The sequence below is a fragment of the Lissotriton vulgaris genome, chromosome 9 (assembly GCF_964263255.1).
Source record: "Lissotriton vulgaris chromosome 9, aLisVul1.2, whole genome shotgun sequence".
Taxonomy (NCBI): Eukaryota; Metazoa; Chordata; class Amphibia; order Caudata; family Salamandridae; genus Lissotriton; species Lissotriton vulgaris.
In genome coordinates, this window is record NC_141697.1 from 40,777,075 (window position 1) to 40,803,582 (window position 26,508).

Below are 26,508 nucleotides of genomic sequence, written 5' to 3' on the forward strand. Positions count from 1 at the left end.
TGAGGCTGCTCCTTCTGTCAATGATGCAAGTAGAGACACCTGTGTGTTACACACATCTGATGGAATCTCTCCTCTATTGGCAGTTGATGGTCGTTCTGATTTTAACTCAATTGGTATCCATCCTCCTACTGAGGCTGTTCAGAAGCCATCTTCTTCCATAGATGCCTCTCCTCCTAGGTTAGTTAGCCATATTCAATCTAACTCTATGGTTATAACGGGGAACCTCCCAACAACCAACTCTGTTGGGGGTGCACCGGTAGCTTCAGAGGGAAATTCTATATTACCTGACATCGACATGGAGCTCTGCAAGAGGTATCTCCCTGATACCCTCTCTGAATCCGTGGGATCCACTAAAACGCCAGAAGTTGCAGGTCCCTCTGGTTTGTTGCTCTATAGCAGTACGCCCTCTGTGAAATCTTTCGATATGTCGAACTTTTCTAAAAGTCCTGAGTTGGAGTTATCTGGCATTAATCCAATTAATCCTGATAGGCAGGACAGACCAATCTCTGAGTCAATGCTAGCTCTTGAACAACTGCTGTCCTCAATTTTGTTATTATTGGGCAAATTTGTTGGAAGTTCAGATTGCATATTGGAGTCAGTTACTCAGATATTGAAGGCCCTAGTGAATAGAAATGTGGTGAGGGTCCCTAGCATGGCTCCGCAAACTGGTTTAAATATGCCTTCCTCTCCAAATGTCCTTTATGCTGGAGATATAATACCTGTGGCCACGGATGTTAATGCTTTGTTAGGGCTTAAGGTTGATTTGACCCCAATTCCATTATCCGCAGCCTATAACTGTGCTATTGACAATGACTTAAAAATTGAAGAGTCAGAGGCAGTTGAGGGAGTGGATGGTACAAATGCAAATAAAGAACTGTTCCCAATTTTTCTACCTGAGGAAAATATTGGAGCGGAAGAAAATAAAAAAGTAAAACCCAAAACTAACAGAGGTAAAAAGAGGAAAGTTATCCGTAGACATAAGCAAAAAAGACAGAGAAGAATTCTTTTTGGTTGCATGGAGAATTCTCCTATAAAAGATGTGGGTAATAATTCCTCTGTAAAGTTGGATGTGGAAGTGGCTGTCCCAATAGCACAGGGACAAAATGTTCTTGTAACTAAAAAACCTGTTATCTTTTTGGAGTGCGTGAATTCTGTTCCTGATGGGGAGATATCTGTACCAGGTGGTTATGCTGATATGTTTGGAAAGCTCATGTTCCCGGTGCCTGTAGAAGATATGAAAACAGCTACACCCTCTATACAAAATACCCTTAACCCGGAGGCTCTACCCTTTGTGGCTAGTGACGGAGAATTAAAAAACCCTGTTGCCTTGCCTAAAAAAGAAGGGGTAGATACTCTCACACTAGATGTCTTCCCTCTTTTCGATTCTGGTTTAATATTAAACAGATCTCTGTTACTTAAATGTTTTCAAGAGTTAGAAGGATTAAAATTATTACAATCCAACGATATTGATCTGGTTTCGATTTTGAAAAGTGAGGATGGGACATATATTAGGGTAAAATTCTACTCCAAATTAATTGTGAATCTCATTCTCCTTCAGGCCGAGAACTTTCAATGTAGGGGGATTGATGTTATGCTTTTTGTATTAAATAGGAAAAAGGGCCTTCTAATTAAAAAATGTCCCCCGTCTTTATTGGGATCAAGTGGTTTTCCCCAGGGCTTTGAAGATTTAAAGATTAGCCTAGCCAAAAACAACCGTCAAGTCTCACATATAATCCCTTTCTCCCCGGCCTCAAATAGGTTTACGGTTGAGGATAGCCGCCAGTGGAATTGGTTGCCTGGAGTGCTTGCGAGTAAATCTACCAATAACCCTACATTATTTTCTCATCTTTAGCAGCGGATTGAAAATAATTACATGGAATGCTGCTGGTATAAAAAACTGCCCGGAGAAGTTGCAGTACCTTTCCTCTTTAAATGCTAACGTTATTTGTTTACAAGAAACGTGGTGTGTGGACAGAATGCCTGTAGTAAAGGATTACTTTTCCCTAGAGGGGGGAGCCACACCTTCAAAGAGAGGCCATGCTAAGGGGGGTAAAGCATGTCTACTCTCAAATCATATAAGGTGGAATTTTTCTCACCACCTGGACTCGAGTAAGTTTTTTCAAGCGGTAACATTGTTTAGTGCGGACAACGTTATAAACTCGAATCCTTTAGTAATAATTAACGCTTACATCCCCCCTGAAGCTTGTTTCGATACTGTTCTAAAACAGGCTTTTGACTATATAAAGACAATCATAGATAAAACCCCTGCTCCCCATGTAATTCTGATGGGAGACTTTAATTGTCTAGTCTCTAACCTAAGTTTGGAACTCCTTAGAAACAAGCTAAAAGAGGAATCTCTCCATATCCCCCGGGCCGTTTTCCCGGATAAGATTAAAACAAACAAGAGAGGGAAACAGTTTTTAACCGAACTCTCCGAGATGGAGGGGATTATAGTAAACAGAAGATTCCCTTGCGATTCTCCCGCAAACTGTACGCATAGATCCAAGCAGGGCGGGTCTATTTTAGACTATGTGATTATAGATATAAATAGCTTTTATATTATAAGTGACCTGTTGGTCCTAAATACCACACTTAGTGATCACAATATGATATCGGTATCAGTGTTAATAAATCCGCCTATGACTGATCCATGGACCCTTAATGGCTACTTGGTCAATTTTTCTAACAAGTCCGGAAGATGTTTTTGGAACTCTACGGCTATTATGGGCCTAGCGCCTATTATAGATAGTAAATTAAAATATCTACGAAATTGGAATAGCCTGTCCCTATCCCTTTTTGAGGACTTCATGAAGGAGGTAACATCTGTTGCTAGAAAATCTACTCTCCACAGAATGAGGAAAATAATTCCTAGTTCCATCTTGTGTCTCAACAGGGAAATTAATAAACTAGTCAGGGAGCAATATCTATGCAGATCCCTTGACAGAAAAAATAAAATAACCCTTCTGAAAAGAAGGAGGCATAGGGCAAAAATAAAAATAAAGAAGGATAAAGAGGACAGAATATGGATCAACCTGCGTGAGGCTGCAGTATGCATGCAGGCAAGGTTGTTTTGGTCCTTAATTAGTGAGGGTTGTGGGACAAGGTCTTCCCCTTCTCCAATCCCCATTGCTGAGGCAACTTGGATCAACTACATCTCTAGTCTTTATGCGAGTAATGGTGGTATGAATGTCTTCAGGGATTGTAAAGAAGATAGCCCTCCTTTAGATCCACCTTCTGAGAAGGTTATCGAACGGGCCATAAAAGAATTACGCTCCTCCGGCGCAATGGGCCCTGATGAGCTTCCAATTCTGGTCTTGAAGCAGGACCCTGTTTCTTGGAGCAAGATTTTATTTCCATTATTTAGTTTTTGCTTCAGGAATAAAACTGTCCTGCCGTCATGGAAGGGAAGTATACTGGTCCCGCTGTTCAAGAAGGGAGATAGGAATGCCCCAAAAAACTATTGTCTTATCGCCCTTCTTGATGCAATCGGTAAGGTCTTTGCTAAATGCCTGCTGTTCCTGATAGATGAGTGGGTGTCTAATAACAACATATTGCCCCTTGAACAGACAGGCTTCCGCAGGGGTCATGGTACCCTTGATAATCTTACGGCCTTACAAATAATCATTGACAAATATGTGAGGGTTCGCGGTGGTAGGGTGTACGCAGGGTTTATAGACTTCTCCACGGCGTTCGATAAAGTGGATCGTCCGCTGCTTTGGAGAAAGCTATCAGCGCTGGGTATGCCTTCCAGCTTGTTGGAGCTGGTGTGTGCTCTTCACACAGATACATGGTGTAAAGTTCTTTTAGGGGGAGAAAGAGGGCTATCTAGGGTCATTCACTCTGTTAATGGTCTTAAGCAGGGTTGTTTGTTAGCCCCCATTCTCTTCTCTTTATATATTTCTAATCTTCCTTTGACACTTGCCTCCTGTGAAGGAATAGCTCCTATGTTAGGGGGCTCTGCGATTTCTAGTTTACTTTACGCCGATGATATCTTAATCTTGGATCTAACCCCTAAGGGATTAAATAACCGCTTACATGCCCTTCATTTATTTGCTGAATCTCATTTCCTTAAAATAAACATTTCTAAGAGTAAAATAATGTGTATTGCTGGCAAGAAAAAAAAACAAAATTGGATGGACTGTTGGGGGACAAATGTTGGAAGTTGTACATAGTTATGTATTTTTGGGGAAAATAATAACTAATAATTCTAGTGAGAAACCCCATATTGATAATAACATGCGGAAGGCTGTGGCCCAGGGCAAAAGTTTACTATCCCTTTATACTGCCACTGGGAGGCGACATTTTTCCTACCTGCTGGAGGTATTTCGTGCAAAAATCCCGTCCTCCCTACTCTATGGACTGGAAACAGTGGATTTGGGGCAATGGGTTTTTTTGCAGCAGGACGAGGGGAAGATTTTCCGGTATCTAACTACTACTAACAACGCAAGGAGAGCAGCGGCCTTCAGACTTGAGTTTGGAGTACGTAGTAGTTGGGCCCAGGGCCTGGTGGGATTGGTGCGATGGGTTGTCTGTTTGGCCAAGGGGGAAGTGGGGACCCTATGATGTCTTATGAAAAACGAATTATTGGGGTCTTTTAATGAATTCTCCCTTCTCGTAAAAAATGTTAGAAAGGCGTTGTCGTTTTTAAAATTAGATGAGACCTCCCTTTTTTCACTATCCCAGGGCCAATTGAAATCAGTCCTGAAACGGGCCTCGTGGGAACTTAGTTTTTGTTTAGATAGGGAGTATATCGTGACAAGGAAGGGAGTCACTCCATTCATTTCATCTTGTGCAATTAAATACAGGCAACCCTATATATCCTGGAACCTATCTCATGGTGTCCGGCGGTTCTGGTTCCTGCTAAGACAGGATCTACTACCTTTAAACATACTTTTGGCCAAATGGTATGGTACTTCCGCAGCCTGTAATTTTTGCAACTTCCCTACACAAGATTTGACACATGTACTATTTGTATGTCCCTCTCTGCTTCCTTCCCGACGCAAATGGTTGCTCCACATCTGTTTGAAATTGAGTATTCTAACCGTCAATGCATTTGTATTTCCCCTTAATAACCCTCCCAACGAGATGTTCTGTTTTAATGTTTTTAACTTTTTTAAATGTTTTTTAGATATTTATTGAGGGGCTTTTCTCTGCAATGTATGAACTAAGGTATTATGATTATGAAATCCGTATTGGTCTTTCTGCACAGATAATGGTACTTTGTAATTGTGTCTTTCTATTATACAACCTGTAATTTTGTGACTATGTACTTTCATTTTGTGGATCTCTTCGGAGTTCCAAATCAAATAAAATAAACTTGAAACTTGAACTTGAAGAGATTGTATGCCACGTTGTATTGTTCTCCGTCAGGAGTACAACTTACGTTGGGTGACAGAGTGATCTCTCCGATGTACATATCCAAAGATGGACTTCTATCTGAATTGTCTTCTTTACCAGATTCATTGTGGGCTACTGGTCCGAATGATGTGGGTCTTTTGGAGATTCCTCCATATGTTGTGACATTGAAGGCGAATACTAAGTTACCACGCATTCCACAGTACCGTATCTCGAGTGATGGTGAGCGTGCACTTTTAGCGATCATTTATGATCTGATCGATAAGGGCGTGATTGAGGAAACGAGAGGTAATGTGTGTAATAGTCCCGTTTTGCCTGTTCTGAAGAGGACTGATTCTTCACAGCCTCCTGTATATAGGTTTGTGATCGATCTTCGCGAAGTGAACAAAATCGTCGTTCCACAGTTTCCTGTTGTGCCTGATATTACAGCTTTGTTGACTCTGATTCCGGCTATGGCCACATGGTTTTCGGTGATTGACTTGAAGAATGCTTTCTTCAGCATCCCGATTGCCGGGGAGAGTAGAGATATCTTTGGATTCTCTTTAGGAGGACGAAGTTTCCGCTTTAAGCGTGCTCCTCAAGGCTATTGCGAGAGTCCATCGATTTATAGTCAAGCTTTGAAAACTCAACTTGATCTGTTGGTTTTACCTGATGGTGCTGCCCTTATTCAATATGTTGATGACTTGTTAGTTGCTGCTGACAATGAAGATATTTGTAGAGAAGCTACTTTGTTGTTGTTACGCCATTTATCTGATTTTCATCACAAAGTTTCTCTCTCCAAGTTGCAATATTGTCGACAAGAAGTAACCTACTTAGGTCACCTCTTATCGAAGGAGGGCAGGAAACTGACCCCTGAGAGAATTCAAGCTATTGCAAAAATGAGTGTTCCTACAACACAGAGAGAAGTACGTTCGTTTTTGGGTATTACGTCGTACTGTAGACCGTGGATCCCTAATTTTTCTTTGTTAGCGAAGCCTTTGATAGCTCTTACTGTTAAGGATACTCCAAATCCTATTCCTTGGACTGACGAATGTCAGAAGAGATTTTCCGAATTACGCAATGCGTTGTGTTCGGCTCCTGTGTTGGGTACCCCCGACTACAGTAAGCCTTTTACATTGTATGTCCATGAGAGAGAGGGATGTGCATTATCAGTGTTGACTCAGCAGTTTGGCGATAAGCAACGTCCATGTGCTTACTTTTCGTCGACTTTAGATCCGGTAGCTAGAGCGTTGCCGAGTTGCTTGAGATCTACAGCAGCAGCGGCTGTTTCGATTCGACAGTCTGCTGGTTTGGTTATGGACAATACGTTAATCGTAATGGTTCCACATGCAGTGGATACCTTGTTGAACCGTACCAAGACACAGCACTTAACTAGTGCTCGGTTGTCGGGTTACGAGTTGACCTTGTTAGCGAGTCACGTGCACATTAAATGATGCAACACGTTGAATCCAGCTACGTTGTTGCCAATTTCAGTTGAGATAGATGATATTGAAGAACAACATGATTGTTTTGTGAGAACTGAGGAAGAAACGAAAGGAAGGATAGACCTTAGGGATACTCCTCTTCCAGAGTGTGATGGTACTTTATGGGTTGATGGTTCGTGCTTTGAGTTGCCGAATGGTGATACGACTGTGGCATATGCTGTTACGACTCTGCATACGATTGTTGAAGCTGCACGTATCCCACATAATTCAGCGCAAGCAGCAGAGTTCACTGCATTAACGAGAGCATGTGTGTTGGCGAAAGGAAAACGAGTGAATGTGTACACTGACAGCCAGTATGCGCGTTTGGTGTCGCTCATAGTTTTGGACGTTTGTGGCGTGAACGTGGGTTTTTGACTTCGCATGGAACAAAGATTCAACATGGGCAGTTGGTGAATGAGCTTCTTGAATCACTTACTTTGCCATTGCAAGTAGTGATTGTGAAATGCAGTGGCCATAAGAAAGTTACGGATGATGTTGGCCACGGAAATGCGTTTGCGGATGAAGTTGCGAAAGAAACTGCGAGAAATGTGATGAGCCAAATGTATGTTGCAGGTCCGGCGAGATGGGTTCCAGAGAAAAGTATGTGTGAAGATACGATTGAGAGTGTGAAATCCATCCAAGCTGAAGCTACAGAGAAAGAGTTGAATGAATGGAGAGAAAGTAAGGGTAGATTGGACTCGAATGGTTGTTGGACTGATTTGTCTGAGCATCAAAGATGGTTGTTGCCTGAAGCGTATGTGCTTCCAGTTGTTACAATGGCTCATGGGATAGCACATATTAGCGTGAAAGGGATTTGCAAGTTGTTGGCTCCGGTTTGGCAGAATGCGGGAATCCCCAAGTGTGCAGAACATTTGGTCAAGAACTGTATGGTGTGTTTGATGTACAATCCTGGTAAGGGAACTCCAAAACCAGCTGGTCATTTTGCTCCTCCTACGTATCCGTTCGAGGCTTTGCAGCTAGATTTCATCCACATGGAGATGTGCAACTACCTGAAATATGTTTTAGTGGTTGTTTGCTCCTTTTCTAGATGGGTGGAAGCTTATCCTTTGAAGGACAATACTGCCTTGTCCACAGCGAAAGCCCTAATCAAGGAATTTTTCCCGAGGTTCGGTTTGCCGAGAATTATCTGGAGTGACAATGGGAGTGAATTTGTGGGTCAAGTGATGTAGAGAGTATGCGAGGGATTAGGTATCCGGCAGAAGTTCCACGCTGCAAATCACCCCCAATCAGCTGGTTTAGTCGAGTGCTATCATGGCACTTTGAAGTTAAAATTGGCCAAAATTCAAGCGAGCTCTGGTTTACAATGGCCAGATGCTTTGCCTTTAGCGCTTCTCTCCACGAGAATGACTGTGCATTCGCGAATGGGTTTGAGTCCGTATGAGGTTGTGTTTGGTCGCCCGGCAAATATTTGGGGCGTACCAAGACCAACAAAGTTTAGTGATCTTGAGTACCCCGTGTTGCTTGATTACTTGCACGAACTGACGGCTAAATTGCGTGTTTTACACCAACAGGTTCATGACAGTTTGCCACAAGCTTCTGAAGATCCAGGTCATGCCATTGAACCCGGCGATCGGATCTTCATCAAGAACTTTCAGCGGAGCAAGAACGATCAGCCGTGCTGGACAGGACCACATCTCGTTCTCCTGTCTACACGTTCTGCAGTTCGAGTGCAAGGCAAGAAACACTGGATCCACGGCGTACACTGCAAACGGGCTCCATTGCCCTTACCGTACCACCGGTGGGTCCAGAAAGGACTCCCAGACTCTGAAACAGAAACTGTGCCACGATTTTTTGCCATTCAGCGATGCCCGTTTGATTGGAACAAACTCTGAGAAAGAAAGTGACGATCTCTTGCAAGAAGCTGTGCCTCCTTTGAATCGATTGAACACTACTGAGCCTGAGCTTCTGTTCAAAGAACAAACATTGCCTGGAAAAGATCGTTATAATTTGCGACCAAGAGTCGTGGGACTAATAAATAAATGAAGTTTTTATGATTTTTCTGTTTACAGGTTAACTCTCCACCGAGGATCTACTCATTTTTGTTTTTCGAACTGCCATCCGGGTTCAGCTGTAGGGTCGCTGTTGATAAGTCTTTAGAGTGCAAGCCCGAGACAATAGGTCGAAGGTTCTGGTTGGCCTAAGGGAGTGTCCCTGTGTTGACAGAGGCATTCCTTAGCATAGAACACCCTACCATCGCGAGCAGCATATTTAGTTAGGATGGATTTCTTCGAGTTGGATAGACCTGTAAGGACAATGAATTTCAAGAATAAGATACACAAACTAATCACAGGGAAAAGATTTTTAATACTGTGTTTATTTTTGCTATTGAGTTTAATGATATTTTTAATTGGTTATGTGACATTCTCTTTTAAAGTGACGTTTATTCCCACTGTGCAACCTACACCTACACCTACTATTTCTTCTCATTCTTTTCACCCTTTTCCTGAACACGAGGTAGTTAGACAACTGGAATTTGCCAATAATTCCTTTATTCAACTTTTGCACCAACACCAGTTAGTGATGAACACAACGAATTGTTGGATTTGTGGTCTAATGCCCCATACGACCGATAAAGGTATTCCGTACTTGGTTTTGCCTTTCAGCTTAAATGGTTCTATTTGGGCTTACAGAACGATGTTTATCTATGCCCATAGTGTCTATCCCCAATGTTCAGTGAAGGATAATCCGAAGAATAGTGCTCTGGTCAAGGGTATAGTGGATATGATTAGAGGAATTAGTTCTTATGAGACTATTCCGAAAGATGAGACACAAGCATACATCGGTTGGAACGTTACTGGATATGGAGTTAGTCTGAGTGTTAACCAGCGAGCGAAAAGTTCTCCACCGATTTGGATAGTGCCCCATCAGGGTCGCTATTGTCTGCAGGGTAATGGCAAGAATCCGAGAGCTCAGCTAGGGAAAAGCGTCTGTACTGACACTTACGTATTTACGTCTCAGACTTCCCCAGAATTTTTAGCCGCTAAGGGTACTTACTTTGTTTGCTATGACAAAGCGTATACATGGTTGCCCCCTGATTTTTCGGGCACATGTTTTGTTTCCTTTCTGTTGCCTCCCACTTTTACAGCTGCGGCAGATTACCATAAGACGAGATTTTCTAGAGGTGTCTTCAGTCAGGAAGACACTGCAGGGCAAGAGTTAGGAGATTTCTTTAAGGGTTTTCTGCCGTTCTCGGGACCGATGGCTAACAGCAGGAATATTCGCCAGTTGACAAGAGTGGTTGAGTCCACCATAGTCGAAACTGCTGGTGCCCTTAGTAACTTGACTGCTTAGCTCCAGTCGGATCGACTTATGACACTTCAGAATAGAGTTGCTCTTGATGTCATACTACCAGACCGGGTGGAGTATGTAAACTGATTCAATCGAGCTGCTGTGTTTTCATTCCAGACAACGCTCCAACAGTCTTCCAGGCTATTTCCAAACTACATAAGATCTCCGATTCTGTCCGTTTAGATAAAGGAGATTGGTCGTTGATGGGATGGTTCTGGGGATTGATATCCACCTGGGGATGGAAAATTCTGATGGTCATTTGGATGGTCTTAGCTATCCTTTTCCTGTTCTGTCTCTGTGTACAGTGTGCTCCTGCTATTTGTGGCCTTTGTGCTACTTCGTGTGCAAGGAGACCTGTCCAGAGGGAGGTACTAAGTACTAGGATGATGCTATAGCAACATATCGATGATCTGATGAATATAGATCCAGATTCAGACTGACATGAGTTTGGGTTTGTTGCCTATGTAAGGGCAAAAGGAGAGTCTGTAGTTCCGTAGTTTGAGGGTCTGAGGTTCGGTGGTTCCGAACCCATTCAATGAAGGTCGTCGGAAATAGACGATTTTGGTGTCAGCGGACCGCAAATCACAAGTGCGGTATGTACGAGTGTTTTCGCATTAATCGATCAATGAGAACACTACGTATTTAGGGATTTTGTTTGAACCCTCGGGTTCCATTTTGTGTACGGCAGCCATTTTGTGTGGTTGCCCTCACATAGGCCGATGACTGCGGCCGAACGAGTCCTTGGGACACGTACACCTTAGCTGACTTCTGAATGACCTGGCCGAACTGACTCCTATGCTCGAGGCTGACCTTGCTGAGCCAGTTCCCTGTTAAGCAGCTGGTCAGATAAAGATCAAAGAGCAGGACATGCTGAAGTTTACCGCACACTGCACCTACCTTTCTATCTTGCTTCTAATCTGTTTCTGCTCCTTCCTTTACGACATAATTACTGATTTGGGTTGAGGTTTTATGATGGGTTTGTCCGGCCTGATCGAACGGGAAAATGGAATGTGCTTGGTCATTTCTGGTGGGCTGGAATACCGAAAATGGGATTGTCGTCATGCGCTACTTTTGAAATGTCACGATCTGATTGGCTAGTTTGTATGTAACCGATGTTTCCTTGGAATGTGATTTTTGGCATAAAAGACCATGCTCCGCTCATTGAATTTGTGCAGTCTCTAGCGAACCACCCGTGTTGTGCTTCGTAGATCTCTGTTCCTGGTTGCAGCCAATAAACTTTGGTCTTTGACGTCATCAAGAAGCGTCCCGTGTCTCTGTTTGCCAAGGCAGGGGAACTCGAAGGCATCGGGCGTTTTCCCTGACGCTGCTGGGTTCTAAAAACCCGGTCATTCAGCTGATTGAAGGATAGACAGAGAAGCAGATTGGTAGGTTGGTAGACTGAAGGATAGACAAAATTAGGTAGCCTAGGTTGGTAAGAGCAATAGGTAGGAAAGTTGGTAAATTGAAGGATAGACAGAGAAGTAGGTAGATAGGTAGGCTAGGACACTGAAGGATAGACAGAGAAATAGGTAGGTAGGTTGGTAGACATAAAAATAGGCAGAGCAGTAGATTGGTACGTTGGTAGTCTGAAAGCTAGACAGAGAATTAGGAAGGTAGTTGGGTAGACTGAAGGTTAGATGAAAGATAGACAGAGAAGTAGGTAGGTTGGTAAACTGAAGGATGGCCACAGAGTTTGAAAGACAGACAGATCAGTAAGTAGGCATGTTGGTAGACTGACGGATTTAAAGAGAAGTAGTTAGGCAGATTGGTAGACTGAATGATAGACAGATCAGTAGGCAGGTAAGTTGGTAGACTGAATGATAGACAGAAAAGTAGGTAGGTAGGTTTGTAGACTGCAGGATAGTATGAGAAGTAGATAGGTAGTACAGTAGATTGAAGGATAGACAGAGAAGTAGGTAAGTTGGTTAGTAGACTGACAGACAGAGAAGTAGATTGGTAGGCTGAAGTATAGACAGGGAAGTAGGTGGGTAGGTTGGCAGCCTGAAAAATAGACCGAGAAGTAGATAGGTAGGTTGGTAGACTGAAGGGTAGACAGGGAAGTAGATAGGTAGGGTGGTAAACTGAAGGATTGTCAAAGAAGTAGGTAGGTAGGTTGTTAGACTGAAGGATAGTGATCCATACAGTGGTGGGGAGCACACAGTGTTGTTTAAATACCCCTCACACACCAACAGGCCCCTTGGTGTCATGCTTCATCATCGGGGTCTTCGCACCCCTCTACGGGATGCGGCGTGCTGCGACTCACGGCTACGTAAGAGCACTGAAAGTGGACTATGTGTTGATGTGTGTGAGGGAATTCAATGTGAGTGGTGAGGTGAAAGACAGTGATTGTTAAAAAACACCTGGCTCGTAGGAGAAAAAATAATAAAAAGTTTTTATTAAGCCCTCGGCTGGCGTCGTTAAAAAAGTGCAAAGCGAGGTTGTTGGTACTATTTAGGGTACATCAACCTCTCAAGTGCGTCAACATGTTTCGGAGTCACAAGGACTCCTTCTTCTGGACGGGATGTGCACTAATATCCCCACCTTACTCACATGTGTGTAGATGTCAAAGTGTGCTCTACAAAAAATTGAACTAGGTGAAATGTACCTAATCGTGTTATGGATGTAGTCTGTTGCGCCCAATTGGCGTAGTTAATACAGAACTTTTTGATAAAGGCTAAATGGCCCCATGAGCCATGGCGTGGTATTGGGGGTTCTTTTTTCTTCTTGCCCAATGTAGCAACGGTTACAGCCAAATCTGATGGTGTTCCTCCCCTCAACGCGGCTCCGACGGTCGGAGCCGCGTTGAGGGGAGGGTATTAGTGCAAATCCCGTCCTGAAGAAGGAGTCCTTGTGACTCCGAAACATGTTGACGCACTTGAGAGGTTGATGTACCCTAAATAGTACCAACAACCTCGCTTTGCACTTTTTTAACGACACCAGCCGAGGGCTTAATAAAAACTTTTTATTATTTTTTCTCCTACGAGCCAGGTGTTTTTTAACAATCACTGTCTTTCACCTCACCACTCACATTGAATTCCCTCACACACATCAACACATAGTCCACTTTCAGTGCTCCTACGTAGCCGTGAGTCGCAGCACGCCGCATCCCGTAGAGGGGTGCGAAGACCCCGATGATGAAGCATGGGGGCCTGTTGGTGTGTGAGGGGTATTTAAACAACACTGTGTGCTACCCACCACTGTAGGGATCACTACCACTACAAAAAGTGGATTCATTTTGTTTAATAACGATTACCAGGGGAGATAGAATCCACTTCCTCCTCTCCCTCCCTCTCCTTGTTAGTTTCTTATACTGAAGGATAGACCGAACAGTAGGTAGGTAGGTGGGTAGACTGAAGGATAGACAAATCAATTGATAGGTAGGTTTGTAGATTGAGAGATAGACTGAGCAGTAGGTTGATAACCTGGGGGATAGACAGAAAAGAAGATTGTGGGACACCTCCGCGCCGCACGGCCACCAGCTGCTGCGTGTGCCCCTTGCCTGCCCTCTGCCTCGCTGCTGCCTCGTTTGCCGGTTGCCGGCTGCCTCCGCTGCGGTTGTTTTTGCCTTATTTTGTCTGTAATTTGTGCCTGTATTTTTTATTTCATTTTGCCTGTGTTTTGGTTTCCTTCCTTGTTGTCCGCCTACCTCGCCGCCCTCCGCCCTCCCGTCCCGCCACCGCCGCTTTTCCCCACCCCTTTTTCTATTCTGTACCCTCCCCGCTCCCGCCTCCCAGCTGCTCCGCCCACCCGCGCACTTGGCCTTAAATGGCGACCGTGCGACGCAGGTGAGTGTGACCCACTTGTGGGACACCCCCGCGCCGCACGGCCACCAGCTGCTGCGTGTGCCCCTTGCCTGACCTCTGCCTCGCTGCTGCCTCGTTTGCCAGTTGCCGGCTGCCTCCGCTGCGGTTGTTTTTGCCTTATTTTGTCTGTAATTTGTGCCTGTATTTTTTATTTCATTTTGCCTGTGTTTTGGTTTCCTTCCTTGTTGTCCGCCTACCTCGCCGCCCTCAGCCCTCCCTTCCCGCCACCGCCGCTTTTCCCCGCCCCTTTTTCTATTCTGTACCCTCCCCGCTCCCGCCTCCCAGCTGCTCCGCCCACCCGCGCACTTCGCCTTAAATGGCGACCGTGCGAACGCGCAGCGGTCACGCGCAGCGGGCGCGCCGATTGTGCGCCGAAGGCGCGCCAAAGGTAAGCCCGTCTACGCCCGTCCGCGCCTGGACCGCGCCCAGTGCCAGGACCCCTGGCCCACGAGGACCCCGACCGACCCGCCTGACGTACTCCGCCGCCACCCTCACCGCTCTCAACACCGGCCGACTCCCAGAATGCCATCAAGCCACTCCACGACGTACCCACGGACCTTTCAGCTGCCACGCCTGCAAGTTCACCTGCATCCGGACCAGCCTCGCACCAGCACCCGCCAAGTCGAACACCAGCAGCACCCACCTCAAGTGCATCCTGCTCAACACCCGCTCCGTCCACAGACACGCCATCGAACTCTGGAACCTTCTAGACGCCACAGCCCCTGACGTTGCCTTCCTCACGGAGACCTGGATGAACGCCTCTTCAGCTCCCGACATCGCCATCGCTATCCCAGAGGGCTACAAGATCGTCCGGAGGGACCGAAACGCCAACCAGATGGGAGGAGGCATCGCCATCATCCACAGGAGCACCATCCGTCTCACGACCAGCACCGACAACACCCTGACCAGCGCCGAACACCTGCATTTCCAGATCCACACCAACCCGAACACCACCCTCAGAGGCACCCTGATCCACCGACCCCCTGGACCACGCACGCAATTCAGCGAGGACATCGCCGACTTCGTCAGCCCGCATGCCCTCCCCTCCGCTGACTACATCCTCCTGGGAGACCTCAACTTCCATCTGGAGAACAACAACGACCGCAACACCAGCACCCTGCTCGACAACCTCGCCAACCTGGGACTCAAGCAACTGGTGTCCACCCCCACCCACCTCGCCGGACACACACTCGACGCAGTCTTCTCTTCCAGCACAGACATCGACTTCAGCCACGCCACAGAGCTTCAATGGACGGACCACAGCTGCGTCCACTTCACCTTCAAGAGAACGACGACCCACCAACACCAGCAACAGGCCGCCCGCAGAAGCTGGAACAAGATCACAGCAGACCAGCTCGCCACCTCCCTGAGCCAGCACCCTCCTGCCAGCTCAGCGAACCCCAGCCAGGCCGCCGACAACCTCACGAAGTGGATCAGCAACTGCGCGGACGAACTCGCCCCACTGAGGACCCCGCCTAGCAGACCCGGCAGCAAGAAGGCCCCATGGTTCACCGACGAACTCAAGAGCTCCAAGAAGAACTGCCGAGCCCTCGAGAAAGTCTGGAGAAGGGAACCGACACCGGACAACAGGACCTCCTTCAAACTTGCCACCCGGAAACACCACCAGCTGATCCGCGCCGCCAAGAAAACAGCATTCAAGGACCGGTTGGACAACAACGCACACAACTGCAAGGAACTCTTCAATTTCGTGAAAGAGCTTTCCAACCCCAGCGCAGGAAACAACGACATCACCCCATCGCAAGACCTCTGCAACTCCCTCGCTTCATACTTCCACAACAAGATCGCGGACATACACAACAGCTTCAACAACCAACCAACGCACACCATGACCGAACAACCACCCCCCACCACCACCCTTCACGCCTGGACCCCGATCAGCACCGAAGACACCATCCGCACGATGAACTCCATCCACTCCGGATCACCGACCGACCCCTGCCCTCACCACGTCTTCAACAAGGCCGACGCTGTCATCGCACCCCACCTGCGAGACATCATCAACACATCCTTCGACACCACCATCTTCCCTGAGAGCTGGAAACACGCCGAACTCAGCGCTCTACTCAAGAAACCAACAGCGGACCCCACCGACCTCAAGAATTACCGCCCCATCTCGCTCCTCCCGTTTCCAGCCAAAGTCATCGAGAAGACCGTCAACAAGCAGATGGCCGCCTTCCTCGAGATGAACGGATCCCTCGACCCCTCACAGTCCGGCTTCCGAGCCAACCACAGCACCGAGACCGCCCTCATCGCCGCCACCGATGACATCCGAGCCCTGATGGACAATGGAGAAACAGCGGCCCTCATCCTCCTAGACCTCTCCGCGGCATTTGACACGGTCTGCCACCGCACCCTAGTACGGCGCCTCAGCAACATCGGAATCCAGGACAAGGCGCTGGAATGGATCATCTCCTTCCTCGACGGAAGAACACAGAGAGTCCGCCTACCACCGTACAAGTCAGAGGCCTCCGAAGTCATCTGCGGCGTCCCCCAAGGATCATCTCTGAGCCCCACCCTCTTCAACGTCTACATGAGCCCCCTCGCGGCCATCGTACGCAAACACAACCTCAGCATAATCTCCTACGCCGACGACACCCAGCTGATCCTCTCCCTGACCAACGACCCCGCCGCCGCCAGAGCCAACCTGCACGAAGGGATGAAAGAGGTAGCCGAGTGGATGACGACCAGCCGCCTGAAACTGAACTCGGACAAGACGGAGGTCCTCATCCTGGGCTCCTCACCCTCCGCCTGGGACGACTCCTGGTGGCCTCCCGCCCTGGGCACCGCACCCAAACCGACAGACCATGCACGCAACCTGGGCTTCATCCTGGACTCCTCCCTCTCCATGACCAGGCAAGTCAACAACGTCTCCTCGGCGTGCTTCAACATCCTACGCATGCTACGGAAGATCTTCTGGTGGATCCCCACCGAGACCAGGAAGACCGTCACCCAGGCCCTCGTCACCAGCCGACTGGACTACGGCAACGCCCTCTGCGCCGGTACCACCGCCAAGCTCCAGAAGAGACTCCAGCGGATCCAGAACGCCTCAGCCAGACTCATCCTCGACATCCCACGAACCAGCCACATCTCCGGACATCTGAGAGACCTTCACTGGCTCCCCGTCAACAAAAGAATCACCTTCCGCCTCCTCAGCCACGCACACAAAGCCCTACACGACCAAGGCCCGAGCTACCTCAACAGCCGAGTCAACTTCTACGCACCCAAACGCCACCTCCGATCAGCCAACCACGCCCTCGCCGCCGTCCCCCGCATCCGAAGAGCGACTACAGGAGGAAGGTCCTTCTCCTACCTGGCCGCCAAGACCTGGAACTCCCTCCCGACCGACCTGCGCCTGACCCAAGACCACCTCTCCTTCAGGAAGAAGCTGAAGACCTGGCTGTTCGAGCAGTAGCGGCACCCCCCCCCCCCCCCCAGCGCCTTGAGACCCTACGGGTATGTAGCGCGCTTTATAAGTGTCACTGATTGATTGATTGATTGATAAACTGAAGGATAGACTGGGATGTAAATTGGTAGACATCAGGATAGAGAGAGAAGTAGGTAGCTAGGTTGGTAGACTGAAAGCTAGATAGAGAAAACATTTGGTAGACTGAAAGATAGACAAAGCAGTAGGTAGGCAGGTTGGTAGACGGAAGTATAGACCGAGATGTAGATAGGTAGGTTGGAAGACTGTAGGATAAGGATAGATGTAGGTAGGTAGGTTGGTAGACTGAAGGATAGACGGAGAAGTAGAAAGGTAGGTTGGTAGACAAAAATATAGATAGAGAAAATGTTTGGTAGAGTTAACGATAGACAGAGCATTGGGTAGGTAGGTTGGTAGACTGAAGGATAGACAGAGATGTAGATAGGTAGGTTGGTAGACTGAAGGATAGACAGAGACGTTGATAGGTAGGTTGGTAGACTGAAGGATAGACAGAAGTATATAGGTAGGCTGGTAGACGAAGGATAGCAGAGAAGAAGGCATGTTGGTAGGTTGAAGAATATACTGATCAGTAAATAGGTAAGTAAGTAGACTGAAGGTTAGACATAGAAGTATATAGGTAGGTTGGGAAACTGAAGTATAAAGAGAGAAGTAAATAGGTAGTTTGGTAGACTGAAGGATAGACAGAGCAGTAGATAGGCAAACTGGAAGACTGAAAGATAGATAGTAAAGTAGGTAGCTAGGTTAGTAGACTGAAGTTTAGCATGTGCAGTAGGTAGGTAGGTAGGTAAGTTGGAAAACTGAAGGATAGACAAAGAAGTAGATTGGTATTCTGGTAGACTGGAGGATAAAAAAAGGAGTAGATAGGCAGACTGATAGACTGAAGGATAGATAGTAAAGTAGGTAGGTAGTTTGGGAGACTGAAGGATAGACAGAGCAGTAGGTAAGTAGGTTTGTAAGCTGAATGATAGAAAAAGAATAGGTAGGTAGGTTGGCACACTAAAAGATAGATAGAGTAGTAGATATGTAGGTTGGTATGCTGAAGGATAGACAGAGAATTAGATACTTAGGTTGGTAGAATGAAGGATAGACAGTGAAGAAGGTAGGTAGGATGGTAGACTGAAAGATAGGCAGATAAGTAGGTAGTTAGATTGTTAGACTAAGGGATAGATAGAGAAGTAGGTAGGTAGGACGTTGGACTTTAAGATAGACAGAAGTAGGTAGGTAGGTTGGTAGAGTGATCAACAGGGAGACAAGTATCTAGGTAGCATGGGAGACTGAAGAATAGACAGACGAGTAGGTAGATAGGTTGGTAGAATGAAGGATAGACAGAGAAGTAGATTGGTAGGTTGGTAGACTGAAGGATAGACAGATAAGTAGGCAGGTTATTTTGTAGGCTGAAGGATATATATAGGAGGATGTAGGGATGATGGTAGACTGGAGGATAGGCAGAGAAGTAGATAGGTAGTTTGGTAGACTGAAGGATAGAAAGAGAAGTAGATAGGTCAGTTGATAGACTGAAGGATAGAGAGAAATAGATAGGTAGGTTGGTAGCATGAAGGATTGACAGAGAAGTAGGAAGCTAAGTTGGTAGACTGAAAGCTAGATAGAGAAAATGTTTGGTAGACTGAAGGATAGACAGAGTATTAGGTAGGCAGGTTGGTAGACTGAAGAATAGACAGTGATGTAGATAGGTAGGTTGAAAGACTAGGATAAGAATAGATGTAGGTAGGTAGATTGTTAGACTGAAGGATAGACAGAGAAGTAGAAAGGTAGGTTGGTAGACTGAAAGATAGATAGAGAAAATGTTTGGTAGAGTTAACGATAGATAGAGCATTTGGTAGGTAGGTTGGTAGACTGAAGGATAGACAGAGAAGTAGATAGGTAGGTTGGTAGGCGGAAGGATAGACAGAAGTAGATAGGTAAGCTGGTAGACCGAAGGATAGCAGAGAAGAAGGTATATTGGTAGGCTGAAGAATATACAGATCAGTAAATAGGTAAGTAAGTATATAGGTAGGTTGGGAAACTGAAGGATAGAGAGATAAGTAGATAGGTAGTTTGGTAGACTGAAGGGTAGACAGAGAAGTAGGTAAGTAGGTTGGGAGACAGAGAAGTAGGTAAGTAGGTTGGTAGACTGACAAACAGACCGAGAAGGAGATTAGTAGACTGAAATATAGACAGTGAAGTAGGTGCGTAGGTTGGTAGACTGAAGGGTAGACAGAAAAGTAGATAGGCAGGTTGGAACACTGAAGGATAGAGAGAGATGTAGGTAGGTAGGTTGGTAGACTGTAGGATAGACAGAGAAGTAGATAGGTAGGTTGGTAGACCATAGGAAAGAAAAGAAGTAGTTTTGTAGGCTGAAGGATAGACATAGAAGTAGATAAGTAGGTTGGCAGATTGGGGGATAGACATAGCAGTAGGTTGATAATTTGGTAGACTTAACGATAGACAGAAGTAGATAGGTAGGCTGGTAGACTGAAGGATAGTCAGAGAAGTAGATAGGTAGGCTGGTAGACTGAAGTAGATAGGTAGGCTGGTAGACTGAAGGATAGCAGAGAAGTGTCAGGGTCCGACGTGTGCCTACCCAATGTTGAATGCGGGAACTACATCTCCCAGAATTCCTGCGGACTAGAGGAGTGGGAGAGGCCATATAGCCAGGAAAGGTGCTGGGTGCGGTGCACGTGATTTTGTCTTGCTGGGACATTGAGTTACACGGACGTCTTGGTCCTCCGAGTTTTTTCTTGTTTGGGTTGAGAGGAACTGCACCTTTTGTAGAGGTAATCTCGCGGCTGGGGGATTACGATTGTTGGAGTTCTGCCTGTGTCCAGTGCGAGAGAAAAGGGGGTGGTGATGAACAGAGTGTCTGAATTAAGCAGACCACTCTTACCAAGTCCAAAGATCAGGGCTTGATCCATCACCGTTTTTTAGCTCACTGCACCATCCCAGCTCAGAACTTGGCTATATGCAAATTAGTCTGACACTCTGTTCATCACCACCCCCTTTTCTAAATCGTTTTTGGCCACTATAGGTGTGGCAGGGTATACTCAGACATGAGTCCCTTTCTCACTGCTCCATCAGGATTCAAGCAAGCCGGGCCGAAGACGGCTGAAATGCCAGAAACCGGTCCCCGGTAGCTTGTCTCCTTTCTGGTGAAGAATTGGCTTGGTAGTTTAGTCTGCCCTGTTCCCATGATGCACTGGGCCAGGGACAGACTGATTTGCATATAGCCAGGTTCTGAGCTGGGATGGGGCAGCGAGATAAATAACGGTGATGGATCAAGCCCTGATCTTTGGACTGGGTAAGAGTGGTCTGCTTAATTCAGACACTCTGTTCATCACCACCCCCTTTTCTAAATCGTTTTTGGCCACTATAGGTGTGGCAGGGTATACTCAGACATGAGTCCCTTTCTCACTGCTCCATCAGGATTCAAGCAAGCCGGGCCGAAGACGGCTGAAATGCCAGAAACCGGTCCCCGGTAGCTTGTCTCCTTTCTGGTGAAGAATTGGCTTGGTAGTTTAGTCTGCCCTGTTCCCATGATGCACTGGGCCAGGGACAGACTGATTTGCATATAGCCAGGTTCTGAGCTGGGATGGGGCAGTGAGATAAATAACGGTGATGGATCAAGCCCTGATCTTTGGACTGGGTAAGAGTGGTCTGCTTAATTCAGACACTCTGTTCATCACCACCCCCCTTTTCTAAATCGTTGTGTCCAGTGCGAGGGCGGAACGCTGTGTTAGTGGTCGGTGAGGGAGACGTTGGAGACATTTTCCTCCCGAGTCCGATTTTCAGGATTCTGGCAGCGCCGAGGTGAGAGACGCAGGATTTGCCCCCTCTCACGTTGGAACGTGTGTGACCCGGTGCGAGAGACGCCGGATTGCACCCTCTCACGTCGGAGCGTGTGGGAGCCGGTGTGAGAGACGCCGGATTGCACCCTCTCGGCTGGTTTTCAGTTCAGCGGACACAAGGGCTTTGAGTTGATACGAGAGATGCAGGATTGCACCCTCTCGTGATCGGAGTACCCTTTTCAAGTACCCTGAGAATACCTTGGGTTAGATTCTGGTACGGGAGACGCAGGATTGCACCCTCCCGTGACCAGAGTTGCAACAGAAGGAACTTCAACTTCTGTCTTTGGTAAGAGAACCTCGTTCCTCATGATTTCATTTGTACTGTTTTGCTGTTCCAGTTAAATGACATTTGGAATGATACAATGATATAATTTCGAGCCAATTCTGAAGGGCTACTGTCCGGGTGTAGTTACAGTCAGAATCCACAAACTAGATGTTTGCACTTGAACTATTTACTTTGTTTATCTACTTCTTGTTTATCAGTCAGAAAAACCTATCCTGTTGGCTAGACTGTCAGAATGCCAGGGGCGAGGCCGTATGGTATGTTGAAGTGGCATAGGGGTTTTTCTAGGAACCAGTAAGGAAGAATAGGGATAACAGGTGTTTTTGTACTTTTAGGAATCTTGTTCCATGCACGAGAGAAGACATCTCATCCTATCATTTCGGTTAAAAGAAGGGGGTTAAAGTCTGAGACTTATCAGGTAGGGGTTGAGTCTATAGAGCTATAAAGCAGAGAAGTGTGAGGGCCTTGTAATAATATATGGCACTTTATTTTTACAGGCATCCCTTCTTCAGCGGTTCCTGCCCCGGCGTTTTTCCCCTCACCTGCTTACTACTGTGCTCTGTAAGTTGTTATATTCAGAGGGCGGGGAAAGCTGGTGGTGGACCCCTATTAGCATCACCCTGATTCCGAGGAGCCGTTGGACCGTGACAAGAAGTAGGTATATTAATAGACAAAAGGATAGACAGATCAGTAGATAAGTAGGTAAGTAGACTGAAGGATAGACATAGAAGTATATAGGCAGGTTGGAAGACTGAAGGATAGATCGAGAAGTAGATAGGACGGTTGGTAGACTGAAGGATAGATAGAGAAGTAAAGAGGTAGGTTGTGTGACTGAAGGACAAACAGAGAAGCAGATGGGTAGGTTCGTATACCAAAGGGTAGAGCAGTAGGTTGCATAAATTGGTAGACTAAAGTATAGAAAGAGATGTAAATAGGTAGGGTGGGAGACCCAAGGACAGATAGTGAAGTAGATAGGCAGGTTTGCTGACTGAAGGATAGACAGAGAAACAGATAGGTAGTTTGGTAGACTGAAGGATAGACAGAGAAGTATGTAAGTTGGTTGTTAGGCTGACAGATAGACAGAGAGGTAGATTGGTAGACTGAATGATAGACAGCGAAGTAGATAGGTAGGTTGGTACACTGAAGGATGGCCTCATAAGTAGATAGGTAGGTAGGTATACTGAAAGACAGAAAGATCATAAGTAGGCATGTTGGTAGACTGACAGATTGAGAGAGAAGTAGTTGGTAGACTGAATTATAGACAGAGCAGTCATCAGGTAGGTTGGTAGAGTGAAAGATAGAGAAGTAGTTAGGTAGGTTTGTAGACTGCAGGATAGACTGAGAAGTAGATAGCTAGTTCGGTAGAACGAAGGATAGACATAGAATTAGGTAAGTTGATTGGTACACTGAAAGACAGACAGAAAAGTAGATAGGTAGGTTGGTAGATTGAGGGATAAACTGAGCAGTAGGTTGATAGGTTGGTAGACTGATTGATAGACAGAAGTAGTAGGTAGGTTGGTAGACTAAAGGCTAGTCAAACAAAGTAGGTAGGTAGGTTGGTAAACTGAGGGATAGACATAAGGTTGGAAGGCTGAACGATAGACAGAAAAGTAGGTAGGTAGGTGGTAGACTGATAAATAGATAGAGATAGAGAAAAAGATCGGCAGACTGAAGCATAAACAGTGAAGTAGATAGGTAGGTTGTTAGACTGAAGGATAGACAGATAAGTAGATAGGTATATTGGTAGACTGAAGGATAGACAGAGAAGTAGGTTAGTAGACTGACAGATAGACAGAAAAGTAGATTAGTAGACTGAAGGATAGACAGTGAAGTAGGTGCGTAGGTTGGTAGACTGATGGGTAGACAGAAAAGTAGATAGGTAGTTTGGAAGACTGATGGAATGAGAGAGATGCAGGTAGGTAGGTTGGTAGACTGAAGGATAGACAGCGAACTAGATAGGTAGGTTGGTTCCCTGAAGTATAGACAGACAAATAGGTAGGTAAGTAGACTGAAGGATAGACAGAGAAGGTGATAGGTAAGTTGGTAGGCTGAAAGATAGACAGAAAATTAGTTAGGCAGGTTGATAGACAGAAGGATAGGCAGATCAGTAGATTGGTATGTTGGTAGTCTCTAGGCTAGACAGAGAATTAGGAAGGTAGTTTGGTAGACTAAAGGGTAGACAGAGAAGTAGATAGGTAGGTTGGTAGACTGAAGGATAGACAGATCAGTAAGTAGGCATGCTGGTGGAGTGACGGATTGACAGAGATGTACTTTGGCAGGTTGGTAGACTGAATTATAGACAGAGTAGTAGGCAGGTAAGTTGGTAGTCTGAATGATAGACAGAGAAGTAGATAGGTACATTGGTATTCTGATGGGTAGACAGAGAAGTAGGTAGGTAGGCTTGTATACTGCAGGATAGACAGATAAGTAGATAGGTAGTTTGGTAGACTTTTTTTTAAAGTCCTGAGGCGGAAAGCCGGGACCTAGCTTAACCACATTGTGATTACTGACCTTTGCCTTTTTAAAAATGTGTTCTTGCCCGCAATCAGTTTTATTTGTTTTTAAATTGCTCTTGCACCGCTAGAAGCCCTACTGTGTTTGCCTCCACACCCGACCCTCCCAATCCTCCCTACAGCCGATTTGGGCTGCTGGAACGCGGAGAAGGACCGGGTACTTTTGGAGCCGCCATCTTGGGTGGGTGCAGGGTCGGTGGGCTAGTTGTGGGAACACCACCTGAGCCGGAAGGGCATAAATAGAGCGCCTCGGCACTCGCCAGCACCTTTGAAAGTCCTGAGGCGGAAAGCCGGGACCTAGCTTAACAACATTGTAATTACTGACCTTTGCCTTTTTAAAAATTTGTTCTTGCCCGCAATTAGTTTTATTTGTTTTTAAATTGCTGTTGCACCGCTAGAAGCCCTACTCTGTTTGCCTCCACAGCCGACAATCCCTATCCTCCATACAGCCTATTTGGGCTGCTGGAACACGGGGAAGGACCGGGTACTTTTGGAGTCGCCATCTTGGGTGGGTGCAGGGTCGGCGGGCTAGTTGTGGGACCACCACCTGACCCGGAAGGGCATAAATAGAGCGCCTCGGCACTCGCCAGTACCTTTGAAAGTCCTGAGGTGGAAAGCCGGGACCTAGCTTAACCACATTGTAATTACTGACCTTTGCGTTTTTAAAAATTTGTTCTTGCCTGCAATCAGTTTTATTTGTTTGTAAATTGCTGTTGCACCGCTAGAAGCCTTACTGTGTTTGCCTCCACACCCGACCCTCCCGATCCTCCATACAGCTGATTTGGGCTGCTGGAACGTGGGGAAGGACCGGGTACTTTTGGAGCTGCCATCTTGGGTGTGTACAGGGTCGGCGGGCTAGTTGTTGGAACACCACCTGAGCCGGAAGGGCATAAATAGAGCGCCTCGGCACTCGCCAGCACCTTTGAAAGTCCTGAGGTGGAAAGCCGGGACCTAGCTTAACCACATTGTAATTACTGACCTTTGCCTTTTTAAAAATTTGTTCTTGCCCGCAATCAGTTTTATTTGTTTTTAAATTGCTGTTGCACCGCTAGAAGCCATACTGTGTTTGCCTCCACACCCGAACCTCCCGATACTTCATACAGCCGATTTGGGCTGCTGGAACACGGGGAAGGACCGGGTACTTTTGGAGCCGCCATCTTGGGTGGGTGCAGGGTCGGCGGGCTAGTTGTGGGAACACCACCTGAGCCGGAAGGGCATAAATAGAGCACCTCCTCACTCGCCAGCACCTTTGAAAGTCCTGAGGCGGAAAGCCGGGACCTAGGTTAACCACATTGTAATTACTGACCTTTGCCTTTTTAAAAATTTGTTCTTGCCCGCAATCAGTTTTATTTGTTTTTAAGTTGATGTTGCACCGCTAGAAGCCCTACTGTGTTTGCCTCCACACCCGACCCTCCCGATCCTCCATACAGCCGATTTGGGCTGCTGGAACGCGGGGAAGGACCGGGTACTTTTGGAGCCGCCATCTTGGGTGGGTGCAGGGTCGGCGGGCTAGTTGTGGGAACACCACCTGACCTTTCACTTCCCTATATGATGAGCCTACCCACGCGGTCGCGCAGCGGACGCGCGCAGCGGGCGCGCCAAAGGCGAGCCCGTCTGCACCCGTCCGCACCAGATTGCGACAGGAGGCAGAAAATACTGCTCAAACTATTACCAATGCTCTAGCTGCTAAGCCTTACACCTATTCTGGTCTGGAACTGCGGGATATAGAACTAGGTACATCTAGCAGACCCAACACAGGAGGTCAGTTCAAACACTCTTTTCCGGCCATTTTGGAGGGGCCGGTATCTTGTATTGTTTGTAAATTCCAAAGCCTTCAGGAGGAGCCCGCTACAAGTAATGCATCTACCAAGTCCATGCAAAATCATCTGACACTTAAACTCATTCTATCTAATGTACATTCCTTGATGAAGCATTCCATTGAAATCTGGGATATGATTTCAACCCACTCCCCAGATATATGCTTTTTAACCGAGACTTGGCTTAACACCACTAATATTCCATCCATTAACCTTGCTATACCCTCAGAGTATAAGTTTATACAACTCAACAGGAAGGGGAAGCTGGGGGAGGTATTGGAATTGCCTTTAAAGCCCATATTACTGTATTATGGACCTCCTCTATCAGCAATGACGTAATGGAGCTGGGTATCTTTAAAGCATCTGTGTCCCCAACAACTTCCTGGGATGGGGCCCTGCTTTACAGACCACCCGGGCCTAACTCTAAACTTAACTTTGGTACCGCTCTCACAGAGTATATTGCCATGAAGGCAGTAGCCTCCAACAACTTTATTCTCCTAGGGGATTTTAATTTTCACGGAGAGGAAGTGGAAAACCTGATGTAATGAGGCTTTTTTCCAACTTGAGCGATATTGGGCTCAAAGAGAGAGTCTCTGGACCGACGCATAGGGCTGGCCACACTCTTGATCTTATTTTTACTAGTGCAGAACAGCTGGAAGT